Source organism: Pinus tabuliformis, chromosome 5_1 (assembly GCF_031772625.1).
Source record: "Pinus tabuliformis cultivar Carrire ecotype Pingquan chromosome 5_1, CPIR1, whole genome shotgun sequence".
In the NCBI taxonomy this organism is placed as follows: Eukaryota; Viridiplantae; Streptophyta; class Pinopsida; order Pinales; family Pinaceae; genus Pinus; species Pinus tabuliformis.
In genome coordinates this window covers 636,332,928-636,338,719 of record NC_142305.1, presented here as the reverse complement: position 1 = coordinate 636,338,719, position 5,792 = coordinate 636,332,928, and the positions used below count along the sequence as shown (strand labels likewise).

The 5,792-nt window shown below is 40.8% G+C and overlaps 1 pseudogene; it reads left to right on the top strand.

Moving 5' to 3' along the window:
- The first annotated feature begins 880 nt into the window (after window positions 1-880).
- On the top strand, window positions 881-2,822 carry LOC149166570 (adenine/guanine permease AZG1 pseudogene; annotated as a pseudogene).
- The last annotated feature ends 2,970 nt before the right edge of the window (window positions 2,823-5,792 follow it).

Below are 5,792 nucleotides of genomic sequence, written 5' to 3'. Positions count from 1 at the left end.
TTTTGTTCCATTGGCTAGCTAAACTAGCTAAGACTTCTTAAATTTACTGCTTTGCAGCTGACATTTATCTACCTATAGACTACTTACAAATCTATTGCAAACACCAAAACTCTAGAGGCCGGAGTTGGTGATGAGCCTTACTTTCATATTGCTTGTATCACCCTACACTATGAGTGTCATGTGTATGAGTGAAGCTTTCAAAAATTTGAACATGAGTAGAACTATTTGCAAATCTATTCCAAACACCAAAATTTCAAATATCTAAATTGACAATAAAACTTACTTTCATATTACTTGTATCCTTATAATTAACAATAAAATTAAATTTTAAACTACTAAATAAAACTAAAACTGCACAAGATACCCAAAGTTGAAAACGGACACAGCCCAAACATAAAGGACTTGAGCCCAGGAACAACGCATGCAAAATAGTGACAAATGGTTAATAATACGAGTCAACTGAGATGGGGTTGGCACAAATTGACCTGGTTGCTCTGTGCCAAGTGGCGGGACCCTCCTCGTCACAAGGGAAGGGAAGTTGGGGGTGACAGTCATAGATTAAGTTTGGGTGGAAGTGGAACGCTCAGGTGGAGGCCGGACGCCTACGCCAGCGAAAATCCTTTTGTTTTCGAAAATCACAGCAATGTCAATCGTTTGACCTCACAATCGCCAGCTTCTTTTCGTCAATTCACACACGCATGGTACACCATAGAGTCTGTGAGAACCCATGTCATTAATGACGGAATCAACCAGTGGGGTTGAAAGCATGATAAGATACCCTATTCTATAAATAAGGAGGCGAGCCATTGGAGTGCGCGGATTCTTAATACTTTCGGCGAGAAACCGGCGCATAGAACCCAACCAAGCCAGAAACTGGCGAGCGGTCTGCTGCTACTTTGCAATGGCGATGACAAAAGATGGGCGGGGATTCCAGTCGCGGATCGATAAACTGAACACTTTTGTGGGCAAGAGCGCGGTGGGTCGATACTTCAAGCTGGACGCCCGGAATTCGTGCTTCACAAGAGAGCTCCGGGCGGGAACGGCAACGTTTCTGACAATGGCTTACATTCTAGCCGTCAACGCCAGCATTCTCACTGACTCGGGCGGCCCCTGTACGGTGGCCGACTGCACACCCACCTGCAGCGACTCGTCCGTTGCCGCGAGCTTGTGCCAGGGGCGCAGCGCTAACGGGACGGTGTTGAGCTTGGTGAGCCCCGGGGTCGAGTGCAAGTTTCCGCCGGTGAACCCTGGTTACACTAAGTGCCTGGACAGAACGAAGAAGGACCTGATTGTGGCCACGGTGGCGTCGTCGCTTATCGGGTGTTTTATCATGGGTGTGTTTGCGAATTTGCCCTTGGCACTGGCGCCCGGCATGGGGCCAAACGCGTATTTTGCTTATACAGTTGTGGGTTACCATGGCTCCGGGTCGATCTCGTATAAAAGCGCCCTGGCGGCTGTTTTTATCGAGGGGATTTTGTTTCTGCTCATTGCGGCTCTCGGTTTCAGGACGAAGCTCGCCAAGATGGTGCCGAAGCCGGTTCGAATCTCGTCGTCCGCAGGGATCGGTCTGTTTCTCGCCTTCATCGGGCTGCAGTCCAGCGAGGGCATTGGGCTCGTCCAGTACAGCTCGTCGACTCTGGTAACGCTGGGCGCTTGCCCGAAAAAATACATGGTCGGGCTAGCGCCGGTGCAAACGTTTCTCAACGGGACAACGGAGCTTCTCGCCGGAGGCACCGTCTCAGGCGACATTTTTTGCCTCAAGGGACGAATGGAGAGCCCCACTTTCTGGCTCGGAATCGTCGGCTTCGTTATCATCGCTTACTGCCTGGTGCACAACGTGAAGGGCGCTATGATCTACGGGATCGTGTTCGTGACCGCCATCTCATGGTTCCGCCACACTCAGGTCACTTACTTCGACGACACCACAACAGGGAACGAATCCTATGATTATTTCAAAAAAGTCGTAGATGTGCACAAGATTACCGGCACAGCCGGGGCCCTGAGCTTCAAAGATTTCCACAGCGGGCAGCTCTGGGTTGCTCTCATCACGTTTCTCTACGTAGATCTGCTGGACACCACCGGGACGCTTTACTCCATGGCCAAATTCGCAGGTTTCGTTGATGAAAAGGGGGATTTTGAAGGTCAATACTTTGCCTTCATGAGCGACGCCTTTGCCATCGTTATCGGTTCTCTGCTCGGCACTTCGCCTGTTACAGCGTTCATCGAGTCGTCCACGGGAATCCGCGAAGGAGGCCGCACGGGACTCACAGCTCTAACGGTCTCCTGCTATTTCTTTCTTGCCTTCTTCTTCACGCCGCTTTTGGCCTCCATCCCGCCGTGGGCCGTCGGGCCGCCGCTGATTCTAGTCGGCGTGCTGATGATGAAGTCCGTGTTGGAAATCGACTGGGAGAACATGCGGGAAGCCATTCCGGCCTTCGTTACTCTCATTGTCATGCCCACCACCTACTCAATCGCCTATGGTTTGATCGGCGGAATCGGGACCTTCATCGTTCTGCATCTCTGGGATTGGGTCAAGGACGCCTACGGAACCGTCGCTGGTAAGCGCAGGAACCAGTCCCCCACAGCCGCGGCCACCGCTGCCGGCCCCACGCAGGGAGACATTGAGATGAACGGATCTAGCGTCTGACTTCGGCGGCGGGGATCGAACCCGTGACCTACCCAATAAAACACTCACAGGTTGTTATTCTATTATGGTTTATTGTTAACAGGTAGCTTAGAAATCAAAGTAGGGCTTCGCAGCAGGCTGACTCCGCCATGGCGTGTATATTATTTATTTTCAATGAAATTTACCCGATTCTTGACTTGCATACTGTACAATGACCTGCATCTCGTCATGCCATGAAAAATTCAAACTTCTCTTTTTTCAATTAAAAAAAAAATCATGATTCGTTGAGTTCTGAGGCTAGGATCTGATCCTGCGCTATATTTTTTTGAGTTGTTTTTGGGGCGATTTTTTGGGTGCCGGAATTTGGTGGAAAATTTTGAGGTGAAATCTTGATTTGCGTTATTTAAACTAGTTTTTTGACTGTATATATGGATTCACCGCCCTAGGAAACGCCCTAGGAAACCCCTAGGGCATTTCGATTACACAGGATTATCCATCACACTTGTGATTTCAATAAATTCCTGCCGAATTTTAGAGAAATTACACAGAAAAACCCACCGTAAAAACTTCCAAAAAGTTGCACTAAAAACAAATCTTTTTTTTTTCGCCCATCTAATTTCGGTCTCAATTTTATTAAGGAAATAATAGAAATCTCCATATGATTTTGGGAAAATTTGGCCGATGTCTTGTTAATGCACTTCTAAATGTTAAATTACTGGTTTAATCGCTGGTTTAATCGCTTGCCTTATTTCGACATGACCATGACTCCCTAATAATGTCCAATTTACAAAAATAAAACATATTAAGAAAGAAAAGAAAAACATATTAAAAAAAGAAAAAGAGAAAATATTTCTAAATATTGAATGGCTAGTTCAATTGCCTACTTTATTTGGTTGTTATCCTTAGATATAACCATGATGTAGTATCCCAACAATGTCCAATTTACAAAAATAAAACATATTAAAAAGGCAAAAGAAAAAATCTGACAGAAATTTATGAAAATACAAATTATATTGGTCAACCTTCAAAATTTTAGGTGTTCCAAGCAAGGTTCCTTATCATAATGTAGTCTCACCAATAATACTAATTTACAAAATATATATATATTAAAAAACCAAAAAAAGCTGAATCTATTTCCACCGGGAAAAAACTCTTTAAACACGGTTGGAATTAGATTTGTTGAAAATAAAAAATAGCCGATTCCGGCCAAAATTCAGCATCGATAGACAACTCCTTTTTATCGGTCATGAAATGGTTGTGTGGATAGAGTTAGATTTGTTGAAAATAAACTAGCACAACCATATTTATAGACCGATAAGCGTATATCAAGCATATATATCAACCACATTTTCCAATGTGGTTGATATACGCCGATAGGTCAACTAATTATTAATAACTATATAAATATTAATAACCATATTATTTATTTATATTATTATATAAATATTATAATAATAATATAAACTCATAATAATATTATTCAAGAAATAAAATAATATAATTATTTTCGTTAATTCTTTTACAATTTCATCTTTCTTAGAAATGCCTACTAGATAAAAGGATTTCAGATCAAATATAATACTTATGTAGGAATATGTATGTAAAAAAAAATGTGAAATTACATGGAATTTGCAAACTAACCTCCTTAGTATGTGAAGGAGAGATGACATCCTGAGGCTCAAACTCCTAGAATCTGAAGGAACATAGTTATATTAAGATATATAAAAAAATGTGCTCTATTATTGATGATTTTTATTGAGGAAGGAGGTATTGATCACTACTTGTTTAGAGTATAATGAGGCTCTTCTAATTTCTTACAAAGACTAAGGAGATCGTACTTATTTATGCACATCCAGGTTTAGTGTCTAACTAAAAAATTGATAGTTGTGCTCATACTAGACTTCAGTTCACTCTTGCGAGACAATTTATTTTTTAATTTGTTCAATTTACACCATTATGTACATATATTCCTCACTCTATAAGGTCAACATGGTTATGAGCCTTGATTTGGTCATTATATATCGTCTAATTATATTGAGTTGGAAAGGAGAGATTGTATAGTAGAAATATAAACTCTAGCCAACATTAGAGTGTTTCATTCTATATTTTATTGTGCTATCCATGTGGAGCCTTTGATGTCAATGTTTGTTCTAAGGTGACAGTCATGAATTTCAATCATTTCTTAAGTGTTACAATTCCTAGAACAGGATCATCTAATTAATGAAGGTGTTAATCGATCAAGATTAACAATTTTAGTCCTACTCTCTAAACCCTAAAAAATGTAATGTGGGTATGGGGATATATTATACAATATTGGGCATGATTTTGGGGATAAAAAATCAAAATGAAAACATATACCATTGAATCCAAAATCTAAAACTCATGAATTTGGTAATGCTTAAAAGAGATAGAAATTATCAGAGCCTTCCAGTTTACAACTACTATTTTCTTTTGACAGAGCCAGACAATGTACACATCATGGGACTTCTTCCTAGAGGAACGAATTACCTCAATATTAAACAAGGTTTCAAGGGTGGTCCTGAATTTTGTATGATTTCCCCCATGATCATTGTGTGAAGGATGAGAGATTGTGAGGTTTGAGTAAATTGCTATGCAAAATCCTAATTCCCCTCAACGTGGCATATACCAAGTAGATTTGATGGCTAAATACATAGCCATGTGTGCAAAGAAGAAAAATATTCCCAAAATAAATGTCTATCATAACACCACATACCTAATAGAATACAAATTACTCCCTTAAATACTAGAAATCATTAATTTCACAGGATGTTAGCCCCTCAATCATTGTATTCCATTCATAACTGGCACACAATATTACCAAGGAGCCCAACATGTCATTAATTTATTACATATGATTGAAATCGACTCAAGTAATACCTAATAGTTGTTATGAGAGGAAACATTTGACATGCTCTTCCTCCTACAAGGTTGTGTAAAAGGAAAAGACTTATTCCACACACTTGGGAGCATGTAGACCCATCTTTCCATATATAGTAACTAGTAGGAGAGAGCCTTGAAGCCCTTGAAATGCCCAAAATTTTAATAATTGTGGTTGCATGATTAATATTCTTCCAATGTGTCATTTGCCACTAGTTTACTAATTCTTCTTTAATGAAGAGTTTAATGTTCATTGGATTATGGGATG